Raw genomic sequence first — 16,301 nt, 5'->3', positions numbered from 1 at the left:
GCGACGCCGCAGCGGCCGTGACCGAGGAGTCCCGCGGCCGCCGTGCTCCCCGCACCTCGCCCCCCGGCCACTCCCGCGCTGGAGCCCTCGGCGAGGCCCCCGTGGGCCGACGTTCGCGCCGACGGCGGCGCCGGCCGCGGCGGGGCGGCTCCCGGAGGTCCTGTCTCCGGCCGGACGAGCAGGCGGCGCCGGGCGAGGGATGCGCGGAGCCCACGGCAGCGGCCCCCGCGACTCTGGCCCGCAAGCGCTCCCTGCCTCCCCGAGACCGCAGACGCCGGCGGCGGCCGCCTCGGGCCCTTGCCATTGGAGAACATCGTGGCCAACACGCTGCTGCTGAAGGCGCGCCAAGGTGGGTGTGGTGGGCGTGCGCGACCCGGGCTTCTCCCGCGCGGAGCGGTCCTCGGGGCCTGGGAGGCGGTGAGGGGTGAGCCGCGTTCCGCGGTGGAGACTGAGCCGGAGCAGAACTGCTTCCCCTCTCTCAGCTCCCCCAGCGACCCCGGGTCGGGCGGAGTTAGGCTCAGGGGAGGGCTTGATTGGCAGGCACCGCGCCGCCCGCAAGGTGGAAGCCGGGTCCGAGGGGAGGGCTTGATTGGCAGGCTCCACGCCGCCTGCAGGGTAGAAGCCGGGTCTGAGGGGAGGGCTTGATTGACAGGAACCGCGCCGCCTGCAGGGTAGAAGCCGGGTCCGAGGGGAGGGCTTGATTGACAGGAACCGCGCCGCCCGCACGGTGGAAGCCGGGTCCGAGGGGAGGGCTTGATTGGCAGGCTCCACGCCGCCTGCAGGGTAGAAGCCGGGTCTGAGGGGAGGGCTTGATTGACAGGAACCGCGCCGCCCGCACGGTGGAAGCCGGGTCCGAGGGGAGGGCTTGATTGACAGACACTGTGCCGCCAGCACGGTGGAAGCCGGTCCGGGTCGCCGTGCGGGCCTTCCTGAACAGCAGTGATGCCGGGGTGGGAAACCCGAGTTAGGGCTTGGGAAGACCTGCGGCCAGAGGGCAGCGAAGGTGCAGCCGCGGAAAGTTCGGTTCCACTGCTGCCCACGGAGCCAATAACTCGAGTGGCAGAGTGAGGAAAAAATGCTTTGTTCTAAAAAAAAAAAAAGCCGTCTTGCTTAAGGGTTACAGGCGCAGGGCTTATATAGGGACTTCAGAGCAAGTATAGCAGATGGGCAGCACCAGGGTAGTTCAGTGATGTGCTCTTCTGGTGCCCTGGCTGCAGTTATCTGAAGGTCACCCGATACCGTGGGTTCTGTGAATCTAAAGAAAAGCTACCGGTTAGAACGTCTTATGATTCATGCTTTTTAAGTTTGTTTTCTCAGGAATAGCTAGCTTTGCAGTTAATCGTTTAGATACAGAAGGCATCTTCTCAGTAGGGGAACAGGACAATATGAGCCTTTGGCTTGGTAGGCACCTTGGCTCAGAGGTGTCACCATAGCAAAGCTACTGGGATACTAATGATTACAACTTAGCTGGGTGACCTCCAGTAAAAATCAGCTACAAGCAAATGAAGCTAGAGGGTTGTATAGATTTCTCCTTAGTTACAAAGAGGCTGGGAATGTAGCTCAGCAATGCAGGGCACTAATTGTGTCCAGAAAACAGGGACTTCACCCTCAGTACTTTGTGTGCTATCAAATTTTTTTGTGTGTTTTAATTTTCCATCCATATTTCCTTCACTTATTATTTTAATTAGGTATATGTGACAGCAGAATGCATTTTTGGTTCATTGTACACAATTGCAGCTCAACTTTTCATTTCTCTGGTTGTATATGATGTCCTGACGCAGTCATACGTGTACCTAGGTAATGATGTCCATCTCATTCCACCATCTTTCCTGCTTCCATGCCCCCTCCACTCCCTCTCCTTTGCCTAATCAAAGTTTCTCCATTTTTCCCATGTGTGCCCCCCCCCCCCATTATGGATCAGCATCTACTTATCAGAGAGAACATTCAGCCTTTGGTTTTGAGGGATTGGCTTATTTCATTAGCATGATATTCTCCAACTCCATCCATTTACCTATAAATGCCATAATTTTATTCTTTTTTAATTCTGAGTAATATTCCATTGTGTATATATACTACAGTTTCTTTATCCATTTATCTATTGAAGGGCATCTAGGTTGCTTCCATAGTTGAGCTATTATGAATTGAGCTGCTATAAACGTTGATGTGGCTGCATCACTGATTTTATGCTGATTTTAAGTCCTTTGTGTATAAACTGAGGAGACCCAGGGATAGCTGGGTGGTATGGTGGTTCCATTCCAAGTTTCTCAAGGAATCTCCATAGTGCTTTCCAGATTGGCTGCACCAGTTTGCAGCAAAGTATGAATGTGCCTTTTCTTCCACATCCTCGCCAACACTTACTGTTGTTTGTATTCTTGATTACTGACATTTTAACTGGAGTGAGATGAAATCTTAGTTTTGATTTGCATTTCTCTAATTGCTAGAGATGTTAAACATTTTTTTCCTATGTTTGTTGATTGATTATGTTTCTTCTTCTGAGAAGTGTCTGTTCAGCTCCTATGCCCATTTATTGATTGGGTTGTTGGCTTTTTTGGTGTTAAGTTTTCTGAGTTCTTTATATATCCTGGAGATTAGTGCTGTATCTGGTGTGCATGTGGCAAAAATTTGCTCCCAAAACATAGGCTCTCTCTTTACCTCATTTTTTCTTTTGCTAGCAAAATTTTATATAGAAGAACTGAGGCTGGGGGGGAAGCAAACCAGGGCTTGGTTTTCTGTTAAGGCAGTTAGGGAATCCGCAGAGCAGTGTGCACTCTCTCCACCTCCCTCAGGGGCATCCGACTGTGCCTCTTGTCTCTCATTCTGAACTCCAGATTGCTCATGGAAGGAGGGATAATCCTCATTGGAAATGAGGTCTGACTGTTTTTAACTCTGACCTGTGTTTTTTTCCCCTCTGCCTTCCTATCTGGGTATAATGTGTATATAAACCACAGTTTCTTTATAAAGGCACCAAGAAAGAGAATATTGTACCAAGCAGGCTTTGTCATAATGCTGCAGAGGTTTCATGATGAGGTAGATATAAATATTCTACAAATAACAAAATCAACACTTCCATGGGCTGGGGCTGGGGCTCAGTGGCACCCCTTGCTGCTTGCCAGGCATGTGTGAGGCACTGGGTTCAATTCTTAGCACCACATATCAATAAAATAAAGGTCCATTGATAACTTAAAACATATATATATGTATATACACACACACACACATACATATATATATGTATATATATATATATATATATATGTATATATATATATATATATATATAAAACACTTCCTTCCACGACAATAGTGGTATTTAAAAAATGAAAGTTTTAATTTATATATAAAACTTATAAAATTTAATTTATATATAAAACATTTTTTATATATAAAAATTATAGCACCATAAAACTACATGGTGCTATAATTCCTTCAGTGAGCAAGAGTTATTTATTCCTATTTGGAAAGAGTCATTATATACAGTTTGATTAATGTTTTAAAGAAGTTGAATATGAATATCAGAAATATATGGACTTATTCTGGATATTGGTTCATCTAGGGCGGTTTTCCCACATTGGTAATTGTATTTGTTTTTTCGCGTTTGACCATCTCCCAGAAAGTGCTAGGGAGTGCCTTATTGGACACATGTCTGTTCCTAAGTAACTCTTTGTTTCTTTCTTTAGCTCATGTATTAGAGAATTAACTTTTGAAATGAGTGGACATAGCATAACATTTGTATGTTGACCTTGGGAAGTATAATATTTTTGGCTTAATAGTAGATATTCCAGTCATTTCCTGAAGTTATTTAAAATGTTATGAATTTCTCTCTCCCTTTCTCTTTCATTTTTATCTCTTGTCTCTGCTGTGGCCTGAATGTTTATGGTCTTTGACTCCAAATTCATACGTTGAAATTTAACTCCCGAGGTGTTGGTATTATAGGGTGAAAGTTTGGGGAGATAGGTCAGGAGGGAAGAAGGCCCTAGTGATGGAATTGGTGCCTTTATAAAAGAGACCCAGGAGACACCCCTTGTTGCTTCTGTATGTAAAGAGCACAGTGAGAAGGCACTGCCTATAAATGAAAAAGTGCCTCTAGTTACACTAAATCTGTTTTGTTCTTTAGATTTTCCAACATTCACAACTGTGAGAAACAAATTTCTGTTGTTTAAATTGCTCTGTTTTATGACATTTTATAGTAGCATCCCAGACAAAGATGTTATGTTTTTAAACAATTAAAGATTGTTTAGAACTGTTTCCTTCTTTGAGAAATGCTTGTAAAGCCTGTGCCTTGAAAACATTGTTGGTCCAAATGGGAGAGAGAAAAGCTAGGCATGCTTTAAGGAAGTTTGAAATTATCATCTCATTAACAAAATAAACACAAAATAATTACTTTTTGAAAACTTTAGGACTTTTTTTTAACCATATAACACATTTGTTAAACAACTTATGATCTTTAATTATTTTAAATAAACTTAAATTGTTTCACATCATAGTTCTGAGGGACCTTAACCCCATTTTATGTCTTGGAGAAATTGCAGCATAAGTGCAAAGAGGAATTTATGACAAGTACATTTGAGGTGGGTTTTGGTTTTATATGTAATAATTCTATTCTGACTGCACGTTGTGCTACTATAATTTATTTAACAGCACAAGCTTAGTTCATATCTATTATCATTAATGCTGTATCTTGAGGAGCCTTCCTCCCTTAAATATTTTGGTTACAAAGATCTAACTTAAGCAAATAAAAATTGATGGAAAGGATATAGGGTGACTCAGAGAATCAAAGCAAGAACCTTATAACCAGGTTGGAAAAGGACAGAAATCAGAATCTATTCATTGATTTACTTTTAGCAGATATTTTTGAGTACTTTTTGTGTGCTAGGGGTGTTCTAGATCCTGTGCTTATAGCAGTAAACAACATGGTCAGAAATTTTTGCCCTTATGGAGACCACACTCTTTATTTGCTAGTTTGTTTTAATGGACACATAATAATTTTACATACTTAAGAAGTGCAATGTGATATTTCAGTACACACATACAAATGCAGTGATCAGATTAGGGTAGTTGACTACTCTGTTTAGCTCATTTCTCCTTTGTTTGTTTTGGGAACATTGAAAATCCTTTCTCCTAGGTTGGGCATAGTCGTACATGCCTATAATCCAGTTACTTGGGAAGCTGAAGCAGGAGGATCACAGGTTTGAGACCACCCTGGGAAACTTAGCAAGACCCTGTCTCACAGTAAAATTATTTTTTAAAAAGCAGAAGGGCTGAGGATGTAGCTCAGTGGTAGTGCACTTGCCTAGCATATGCAAGGCCCTGGGTTCAATCCCCTGTACCACAAAATTCTTCCTCCTAGCTGTTATGAAATATACAATTTATTATTGTCAATCCTAAGTACCCAACAGTGCTTCAGAACATTAGATGTTACTTCTTATGGATTCCACATTCGTATAAAGGAGACAGACATAAAACCAATGAATTAATGAGGGGCACCAAGGGAAAAATTGAACCAGGGATGAGGGTAGGATGTATCCAGGTGTTGGAATTTGTAATTTCAAAGGGAACTACTGATAATCAGGTCTCAACTGCCTCGCGATTGTGACAGAGCAGATTCCTCCTCTCCCCATTTTTCCTCATTCCTTTTGAGATTCATTGCCCTGGAAGAGACAGCATCAGCCAACTAGTTTGGCTTCCATCCCCTCCCTGCATCCTTTGCATCCTTGGCTGGGGAGAGCCAGGAACCTGGACTGACATTTCCACCAAGAAGCATGCAGTGGGGGAAAGGTAAGGGAGGGACTATGGATGAAGCCAACAAAGGAAGTGAGGTATAATGTTTTGATTGCTTTTACTGAATCAGTATTAAAATGTTTGGTTATGCTGACAGTGCAGCCAGTAGCTCCACTTGGAGTATTTGCATGTACATTGTCAGCACAAACAGCAGGGTTGCCCAGAACAACTTGCTTTAGCACCTACACCTTTCCTCTATCTTTGCTTGCTTCATTTGTCACAGAACTGTCAGCACCTTCTGGAGCCCTTTGCATGCCTTTCCAAGGTCATTTGCGTAATGTTATGGCTCATCGTAGGAGCTTAGGAAATATTTGATGAATTAATGGATGAATGCAAATGAAGAAATGGACTTGTTAGGTATGCCTGCATCTGAAGCAGAAGTGGCCCAGAAATGCAATGAGGAAAAAGCTGGAAGATGAGAACGAAGAGCAAACTGGGTGGCCCCAACAACTGGTAATCATTGTCTTTCTCATAGTTCTGGAAGCTAGAAGTGCAAGGTCAAGTTGTTAGTAAGGTTGGATCCCTCTGTGAGCTAAGAGGGAGAATCTTTTCCAGGCCTTTCTCCAGCTCCTCATGGTTGCTGGCAATCTTTGGCTTTGTTTTGTAGATGCATCACTCTGACCTTCACATGATCTTTCTGTATACATGTCTGTGGCTAAATTTCCCCATTTTATAAGGATACCAGTCAGTTGGATTAGGTTCACCTTAATGACCTCATTTTAACTTGATTATTTCTATAAAGACCCTGTCTTCAAATAAAATAAGCTTTTGAGGGCTAACTTGGGGGCCAGGACTCCCATTTCTTGGGAGGGCCAGTGCAGCCTATAAAGAGTATCTTTAAAACATATGGAGGCATCCCATGGGGGAATGCTGGGGCTTTCAAAGGCTGTGGCCCCAATTCACTGCCTGCCTTTTGGGATCTTAAGAACTTTCCTCTGAGCCCGGCAAGGTAATGCACACCTGTAATCCCAGCGGCTTGGGAGGCTGAGATAGGAAGATTGCAAGTTCAAAACAAGCGTCAGCAACTTAGTAAGATTCTCTCTCAAAATAAAAGTAAAAGAGGGCTGGGTTGTGGCTCAGTGGTAAAAATGCTCCTGATTTAAATCCCCAATACCAAAAAATAAAAACAAAAACTTTCATCTGACACTTTTCAACCCAGTTTTCTGCCTGAGTAGACTTTGCTTCTTGTGCCTACTCATACTTTAAAATCTGTACATGGTCTACTTTGTAAATGGTCTGTGGCTGTGCTAACCATTATTGCCCTTGGCACTATAGTTCCATAACTGAGGGTGCTCTGCTTTTTCTTGCCTAAGTTCCTCACTTTTTTTTTTTTTTTTGGTACTCAGGGGTACTCTACCACTGAGCTAACCCAGCCCTTTTTATTTTTTTATTTTGAGACAGGGTCTCATTAAGTTTCTGAGGTTGGCATCAAACTTGTGATCCTCCTGCTTCAGCCTCCCAGGTTGCTGGGATTACAGGTGTGCATCATTGTGCCTGGCAGTTCTTCATTTTTTGGCCTATCTGTCTTTATGTGATTTGACAGCACAGCCTGCCCACCTTCAGTCTGTTGGGGCCTGTTTGGAACAGCAGGGGGAGTAGAAGTGGACTTTGCTGTGATATATTAGTGGAGGCTTTTGGAACCAAGGGCAGTTGAATGGGGGGCAGAGTGACTGCTAGGGTTCACCAGCACAAGAGCCCCAAACCTGCAAGGAGGGCCTATTCTTCTTTCTTTGATTTTGTGACACTGTTCCTTAGACCAAGCCTGGTCCTTATAGTGGGTGCTTACTCGAGGTGTGGGTATTGAGGCTTCGTGTCTAGAGGTGTGCAGCATGTGAACTACTGCAGATGTTTGTCATTTATTCTTTTTTTTTTTTTTTTGGACACAATACCTTTATTTTATTTATTTATTTTTATGTGGTGCTGAGGATTGAACCCAGTGCCTTACATGTGCTAGGCAGGTGCTCGACTACTGAGCCCCAGCCCCTGTCATTTATTCTTCAAACAGGTAAGTAAGGAGTAATTGTGCACTGGGTGTCAAGCCCTCAGACCTTAGTCCTTATCTTCTTGCAGCTGTGGATTGCACATGACACAACTCATCATGCTTTCTTCTGTGAATACATTCCCCTATGATCATTGCCCTTCCTGTCTCACAGCTTGCCTCAGACTGAATGGTTGGTTCCCCTTATGTTTTTAATAATGGAGGCTGAGACAGGATCATGAGTTCAAAATGAGCCTCAGTAAAAAGCAAGGCACTAAATAACTCAGTGAGACCCTGTCTCTAAATAAATATTTTTGTTCATTGATCTTCCCCTTCCAAAATGCAAACTTCATGAAGGAAAGAAATTTTGCTTGTTTAACTGCAATATCTGTGGTGCCTAGAACAGTGCGTGGCGCAATAAATGCAGGCACAGTGCCTGCTCAATGCTCATTGACTAAATGTCTGAATAGCAGTTCCAGTAATGGGCTGTGGAGCCAGCCATACCTGGCTTTACAACTCAGTGTCCTTACCTTATACATCTGTATGTCTTAGTGCAAGTTATTTCACTTTATTCAAGAACTATTTATTGTCTGCCAGGGGCTAAGCTTGGTCCTAGGAATACAGAGGTGAGGAAAAGACAGACTTAATCTCCTTCATGGAGCTAAGAGTTATGGAGGAAAGTATTTAGCTAAGGTAATGTGGAGAATCAGGCAGGAGGGCATTATGATCCAACCCTTGGAGTGGGGTACATCACTTTCTTACATTTCTCAGTCATGTGGCTGCTTTTAGATGCAAAGAGGCCAGTTCTGCATTTAGCTGGATTTCCTGAGACAAAGGGTACCAAATTCAAAGATGCCTTAATCCATTTCTCAAAGCAGACTTTAGTTGAACCGATAGGCTGATGAGTTCCCTCTGACAGGTGGCCTTCTGCCTGAGTTGCACCTTCATCAGATTAGCTCATGTTCTCCTCAGTGCATTTTGATCATGGCTTCCAGGTTCTTTGGTGTCCGAAAAGCCTTTTTGGATCTTCATTCAAGTCCCATAGACTTGAAGAAATTGGAAACACAGAATTGTTCTGCTTAACATTGGGGCATGCTTTCTCTTCTTAAGAGGTTGCTTTCATCAGCTTCTGGCAAGACCTCACCAAAAGCTCCTGTCCATCAGGTGGAATACTGCTGTGTTTTCACTGTGTATTCAAGCATGGTGTTTTGCTCATTTGATATGGCCATGCAAAAAGAATGCAGGTGACACTGATTCTATTTTATGAATGGGAGAAAGTGTTTAATAAAACCTGTTAGTTTTTTTTTTTTTTTTGCTGCCTTTCCCATCATCCACCCTCCCCCCTCCCCACCTCTCCCCTCCCCTCCCCTCCTCTCTCTCTACCCCCTCCACTGTATAACCCTGAGGGTCTCCTTCCATTACCGTGCAATTTACCTTCTCTCTCCCTTTCCCTCCCACCTCTCATCCCTGTTAAATGTTAATCTTCTTCTCCTGTTCTTCGTCCCTACTCTGTTCTTAGTTACTTTCCTTATATCAAAGAAGACATTTGGCATTTGTTTTTTAGGGATTGGCTAGCTTCACTTAGCATAATCTGCTCTAATGCCATCCATTTCCCTGTAAATTCTATGATTTTGTCATTTTTTAATGCAGAGTAATACTCCATTGTGTATAAATGCCACATTTTTTTTATCCATTCGTCTATTGAAGGGCATCTAGGTTGGTTCCACAGTCTTGCTATTGTGAACTGTGCTGCTATGAACATCGATGTAGCAGTGTCCCTGTAGCATGCTCCCTGTTAGTTTTTGTACTGACGATAAAAATGTTTCTAAAGATATTAATATTAACAGGACAAAATAAATGACACACAGCTTATAAAAAAGGGGGGCGGGGCAGAGCAACATAGTCACCCACTGGGTAGCTACTTCCCAGCAACAATTCTGCAGTAAAGGACTGTATTCTGAATTGATGTAGAACAGCTTGCTCTCTGCCAGGTCTGCCCCTCTGGCCACCAAATGTCATTGTACAGCCTTCTCTCTTCACGCAAATCAAAATCATTTTCAAGACCATAATAATTGGGTCATGCTCTGTTCCTCCATTAGGGCCAGATGTGGCTCCTCAGGGTTCATCAGTCTTAGGATCTTTTACCTGAATGATCTTTTACCTTCTTGCCTAATATTTAGTGGGGAACAGAGGCAGGGTGGCTGTCATAGAAACTCCCTTTTATAAAAGGGAAGAATGGGATCCCTCAGTGAAGGGCCTCTGTGGGTGGGAGCATTCCTGGAAGGAACTCCCAACTCTTGCATCTGTAGTTCACCTTAGCCCACACCAGGATGTTTTTCTCTGTGGACACATAGGTGAAGCCATTATAGGCTCTGAGAAGCTTCGCAGGGTCAGTTATGCTGCAAGTTTGAGGGGTTAAAGATTGTTTGAGGGCTCAAGTAATTCAAAGCCTTAGTCCTGAATCTAGGTTTCTTTAACACATAATTCTCTCAGAAACATAACTAGCTTTTGATCTTATTAAATAAAATTAATAGGAAGTCATTGGCTTGGACTGAGCTCCTATAGTGAGCCCAATAGACCGAACCATAATGGAGCCATTCATGGGAAAGTTCCACCTAACCTAAGTCGTTGAAACCTAAGTCGTTTACCTGCCTTCTGAGAAATCAGGAATGAGAAAGGACACTTCTGAGGGCCATTGCTAAGTAAGACGCATGGCATGACCCAGGTCATTTGCAGTGTCATTGCATGTAAGGTGACCTTGCTCAAGGACCAGGGCGGATCCGGGTTTAGGGCGGTTCCAGGTTTAAGGTGTACCCTGCTGCCTCAGGCGTGCCTGCTCCTTGAGTTCTCGAGGGATTGAGAGAGTATTTGGGATTTTGCCCAGAACATGAATTCCGCCCAGAACGTGTTTGTAGAGTGCCGGTGTGAGTTCGGGAATAAAGAATTGCTGTTTGAATCTACAAGGCTGTGTGGTGGCTCGTGATTTTGTGCCCAGCCAACTACGGCAGGACACATCCCAAATAAGCTGGTTTTAGCCACTATGAGGAATTTCTCTCTGCTGTAACCTTTACAAGGAAAGTAACTTGCCCAGGCTAATACCAAACTCCTGGGCTCCAGCAGTCCTCCAACCTCAGCTTCCCCAGGGGTGGGACTACAGGTGCATCACCAAAGCTGGCTATGGAAAGTAACTGAAATAGTTAATTCTCTTCTGGTTCTGCTTGCCTCAGCCCTGTTCTGCCTGTAAACCAACCCCCCTTGCTCAGCTCAATGGATCAGTTATTTCTTATATTATAGAATAGTCTGTATTATAAATGAGATGTTGCCCAATTTAGAGTCATAAACAAAAGCTAGCTAGTGTTTAAATTTGTTATAGTTTACCTATCTTTTTTTTTTTTTTTTTTTTGTGGTACTGGGATTGAACCCAGGCTCTTGTGCACACTTAGCAAGTGCTCTACCACTTAGCTACATTGTCAGCCCTTTTATTTTATTTTGAGATGGCCTCAATTAGTTGCCCAGGCTGGTCTTGAATTTGTGATCTTCCTGCCTCTGCCTCCCCAGTAGCAGGGATTGCAAGCACCCAGTTTGTAGATCTATCTTTCAACAGTCTGTTGCTTCCAGTAAGTGCTTGCCAGTTGTCACACCTGCCTTCCTTTCCTAGATATATTTCCAAGTCTGAATTTTCTTTTAATTTGTTGCCAAAAGCTTGGTCCTTATCCTTGATGCCAATCCAACAACAAGGACACAGTTTTGAGAAAAAGGAAAAAGACAGTTTATTGCTTTGTTAGCAAAGGAAAAACACAGGGGATTCCTGTCCCAAAGGCTGTGATTCTGCCCATCCTCAGGAACGGGGGCTTTTATAAAAGTGATTCAGAGAAAATGAGATCAGGGAGGAGAAGTTTAGGGGAAAAAATAGTATAAGTTTCATTGCCACAAGGGATACAGTCAAAGCATCAAGTGAACACCTGTTAAGGCCTTAGTTTCATGGTAAAGGTGTATCCTTCATCTGTTCTTTGCACAGGGCTGAGTTCTAATGGGCTCTTGTCTTTCAAGGCCTTTTTCGGACTTATTTTCTACTGTTTGGGGTCCAGTAGTAGCTGACCTTTCATGTTCTTTAGAGGCTCAGATTTCTGCTTTGTTTTTATTCCTTGTTTGAGTCTGTAAACAAGTCAGGATGGCTCCTGGCATTTTGCCAGAGAAATGTTAGAGTCTGTAAACAAGTCTGGATGGTGCCTGGCAAAATGCCAGAGGGAGTGATTTGTGAAGTAACACCAGCGAGCCATTAAGTGTGGAGATTCCTTATTGGCTGACTGATGTATCTAGTTTATGCTAATTAGATAAGCTGTGTGGAATGTATAAATACTGCTCCTGTCCTGCAATAAATGGCTTCCACTCCTGCTGTATCAATCTACACAAGTTGCTCGTCACCCCCCCACCCCCACCCCCCCACCCCCCCACCCCCTTGCCACTCCATTTCTGTCTCCTTCCCTCCCTCCCTAAGTACCTGCCCAGATGTGACTAATAACAGCACAACTACAATGCTTTCTAGCCTCTTTGCTTGAGCACAGGGCTCTAGAAGAACAGAGTCATGTGTTCTGCTTTTCAGGTTATCCCCACAGACAACACTGCACTATGACAACATTGCTGCTGCTGTGTAACATAGGGCTCCAGCTGCCCTTAGAAGGAGCATCACTGAGTTGCTGAGGGTGGCCCTGGGATTGTTCTTCCAGTTTGAGGTCATACAGTTATTTGTCTATAAATGACCTTTGCAGTTCTCTTTTTTTTCCTTCATTAATTTTCTGCTTCCAATTTGTTGATGTTGGAAATCAAACCAATTCATTAGGATTATTCATAAAATAAAAGGAGTCTGTCCTAAGAAAATTTTTTACAAGTAAATAAGATGTGTGAATTTTAATTTGTTGACTTTAATGCCTTAATTTGTCCTTTTTCTTCTTATTCTTAACTGTCTTTTGAGTTGAATTATGATATTGCTGTGAGGGTGAGTCACTGGTGACTGTGTTATTAAAAAAAAAAGTGTTTTTAGATCAGTCAAGCCATATTTATTATTTTTTTATCTTGTAAAATTCCAAGTACCAGGCTAAATCTATTCTGATCATCCTCAAAGCAACTTATTGTTATGGTAGCTAAACTGCCATGACATACAGTGCCCACACAGACTCTCAGCAACAGTAGAAGTTCCCTCCTTTACCCCTCTGGGCAGATGGTGAGGTCTGCCGTGCAGCAGAGTGCGCTGGGCCAGCCACCTGGAACCAAGGCAGCCCTGGCTTTCCTAGGCTCTGGGAGAAGAGAAAGAGCCCAAGAAGGCAGGTGTGCAGAAAGCTCCCTCCACCAGGCCTTGGGGGGCATGTCCCTTCTACAGGCATTCACAGCAAGGACCTACTCCCATGGCCAAACCTGAGAGGGAGGCACAGACGAGGCACCCAGCCACACACAGCTCTGGGCTACTTTTTGCCCTCACCTGACTCTTCACAGCCCAGATGGAGCCTACTCCACGAGTAGTAGTGCTGTGGGACTGGCCACAGATGTGGACCCTGAGTGACCACAGCGTGCCTCTGAGTACCTTCTGCTGAACATGAACCCTGAAGTTCCAACAGCCTGATTCACACCATGACATTTGTGTCTGTAGTTCTCTGGATGTGATAAGAAGTTGGGAAGGTGGAAGACTGTGTGAAGTCCCGTGTCAGGGCTGAGTTAGTGGCAGTGTTAGGAGGACAGTGAGCTGAGCCTACTCGATGTATAACATCCCTTCATTTCCCTGGAGCTCTTTGATTGAAGAGCAAATACATATCTCCTTTTTGACTCTACAGACTTGTGTTGTAAGGGTCCCGCGAAACGTCGGAGAAAGAGACCACCAAGTGACCACTCATGCAATTGGCAGAAGGGGATTTATTGAACCAGCATGCTGGGGCTCCGTGCCCACTCAAGAAGGGAAAGCAGCCCAGAGCCCCGAGCAGGGGCTGAGCACTGCTTAAGTACACTTTTTGGGGAGGGCGGAGGGCTTTGTATACATCAGAACAAATCATCATGAGGCGCGGGAAAATTTAACAACAACTCCTAAACATGATTAGTTCATTCATTGGCGGGAACAGGTCAGGCTGGAGTGATAGGTCAGTTCTAAACAGGGTACACATTCAAACTGATTGGTTTTAGGGCCTAAAGGACTACGTGACCAGTTACACAGAGCCCTTCAGTTATTAAACAACCAAGTAGTCAGGGGAAATATTTACTGGGCAGTTCCAAGCATTGTCTTAACAGCTACAGAAATTTCAGGTTTTGCAGGTAACATAGAAACCTAACAATACCTAATCCTTTACATTTTAACTCAGACCTTGCAGCTTAGAAACTTTACAACACCCGGTCTTTTACCCTTTAACTTTTACGCTTTAACTTCAATTTCTTTTACGCTTATAGTGTCACCTCTGAAAAGTAACTGAGCAACTGTTATCAAGGGAATGACATTAGGGGTGTGAGTGCTGTAGGTGATGCCACCAGCACTTGAGAGTGCAGTCAGGTAACATCCCCTGACAGTGAACAGCTCCATACCCAAGCCTCAAGGCCTGTAACTGCAGAAAGAAGGATAAGAAGAGGAGGTAGAGGACACAGTTTATAAGCGTGTTGGCTGTAATGTCATTTGTAGTTCTGCAAAACGAGACTAAGTGTGCATTAATAGGGTGTGATAATAGAATATTTATACACCACATTACCATAGCAGAGAAAGGAGACACTAAGGGCTGTATGAAAGAAAAGTGGCACAGGACCGATCACACACACACCTGGAATAAGAAGCGGGTTTATTGTCAGGAGCCTGACAAGGCTGCTCTGCACAGAGAGGGGGAGAGCAGCAGCAACTCCCCTGAAATGTCACTTTGTATAGGCTAGAGTCATGGCTATGCGCTAGGGGCGGGTTTAGTTTGACTGACATAGTGAGCATCCCCTGAGCTTGTGGAAGACACGTTTGTTTCTTGGGAACAGAGATAAGCAAGCAGTTCTCCTATCTCGGAAGTGGGGGTTGGGCAGGGGACATGGAAAATGGCATGTCCCTTTAGCTTCTCAAGGAGAGAACAGGGAAACTAGTATGTCCCCATCTCAGGAGCCAGTACGTTGTCTGCTGTATCTCAGTGAGAGAATAGGGAGAGACCTGCTGCTCCAGGCTTGTAGATTTTATCTCAGGCTAGTTTCTATTTCTTGGGAATAAGAACAGTATTCATAAAGTAGGGTTGGGGAAAGGAAGATGGCTGCAATTATGCTAACACTGTGCTTGAGAGAGGCTATGAAAATTGAGATGGGTGGCATGGAATAATGATCTGAAGAAAGTGAAGGATCTGGCCTTGCTAAAGACAAGCTTTCCAAGTCCTAGAATCAGGAGGGCAGAGGTCATGAGGCCTCAGGGAGGGAGCCTGACCACTACCAGTGAAAAATTATCAAAATGGGTGGGGTTGTGTGAAAAAAAATCAAGTTGCAGAATTATATCTGGTAAGGTAACACCATTCCTGCTAACAACTTACAGCACAGGTGTTCTTAACCACAGTAAAATAAAATACATGATTAAAAGTAATGCAAGTACATTGAAATAGTTATCAAAAATATTTAATGGGTTTTTGATATAATAAGTGCTTTGTTATTAAAAGCAGTAAAGTGATAAGACAATATACTTAAAATGTAGACAAGTTGAAGTTCACTTGTTTTTAAAGATCTGTCAGTATAAAGGTTCCAGTTGATGAGTTTGAATGAAAAATTTTAAACTATTAAGTGACCTTTGACTTGCCTGCTTCTATGAACCAATCACACACAGTGCAGGGAATATAAGGGGAAAAGATGGTTGGACCACCCTTGTGAGGACACACCATCTGACACTTTGGAGTCCGAACAATTAACTACCAGACAGAACTGCGTTAAGAGTTGGTTGAGGAGGCTGGGGTTGTACTTAGTGGTAAAGTGCTTACCTGCACACCTATAATCGCAGAGACTTGGGAGGCTGAGGTAGGAGGATCCAAAGTTCAAAGCCAGCCTCAGCAATTTAGCGAGGCCCTAAGCAACTTAGCAAGACCCTGTTTCAAAATTAAAATGAAAAGTGGGGGTGTGGCTCAGTGGTTAAGTGCTCCTGGGTTCAATCCTTCTACCTACTTCCTTAAAAAAAAAAAAAGAGTCTTAGGAGATGGGGCCTCATAGAAGGTAATCAGGTCACTGGAAAATCCCATCAAAATGGATTAGTATAGTTCTGATGGGACTCAAGTTAGCTCCCAGGGGAGTAGGTTGTTAGACAAGAGAAATCTGACCCCTGAGTCACTCTGGCTTCCTATCACACTTTAGGAGCTCTCTTCCATATGTGCTTTCCTTGTGATGCCTTCCACCATGAAGCCCTCTATAGAGCTAAGCAGAAGCTGGCATTATGCTCTTGAGCCTCCAGAAAGAACCCGGAACTAAATAAACCTCTTTACTTTACAGATTGCCTCACCTGAGATGTTTTGTTATAGCATTGGAAAATGGATTGATACAGTTGGCTACATCAAATGGCACTGGAGGCCTA

General features: G+C 43.8%; 1 protein-coding gene across 18 annotated transcripts in view; it reads left to right on the top strand.

Moving 5' to 3' along the window:
• The first annotated feature begins 216 nt into the window (after positions 1-216).
• The window catches only part of Grk4 (G protein-coupled receptor kinase 4), a 102,075-nt gene continuing 85,990 nt past the window's right edge, over positions 217-16,301 (top strand). For 15 of the 18 annotated variants that reach the window (XR_009224842.1, XR_009224841.1, XR_006846984.2 and 12 more), the window contains exon 1: positions 306-349. The gene's annotated coding sequence lies outside the window, so the exon portion shown is untranslated. Of the gene's footprint in view, positions 350-16,301 lie in introns of all 18 variants that reach the window. The other 3 variants (XM_046423515.2, XM_058572471.1, XM_046423506.2) reach the window with 3 other exon arrangements.

Source organism: Marmota monax, unplaced genomic scaffold (assembly GCF_021218885.2).
Source record: "Marmota monax isolate L192 unplaced genomic scaffold, Marmota_monax_Labrador192_F-V1.1 WCK01_AAM20220418_F8-fsc00009, whole genome shotgun sequence".
NCBI lineage: Eukaryota > Metazoa > Chordata > Mammalia > Rodentia > Sciuridae > Marmota > Marmota monax.
The sequence above is the reverse complement of the archived record's forward strand: the minus strand, read 5'-3'. Positions and strand labels throughout refer to the sequence as shown.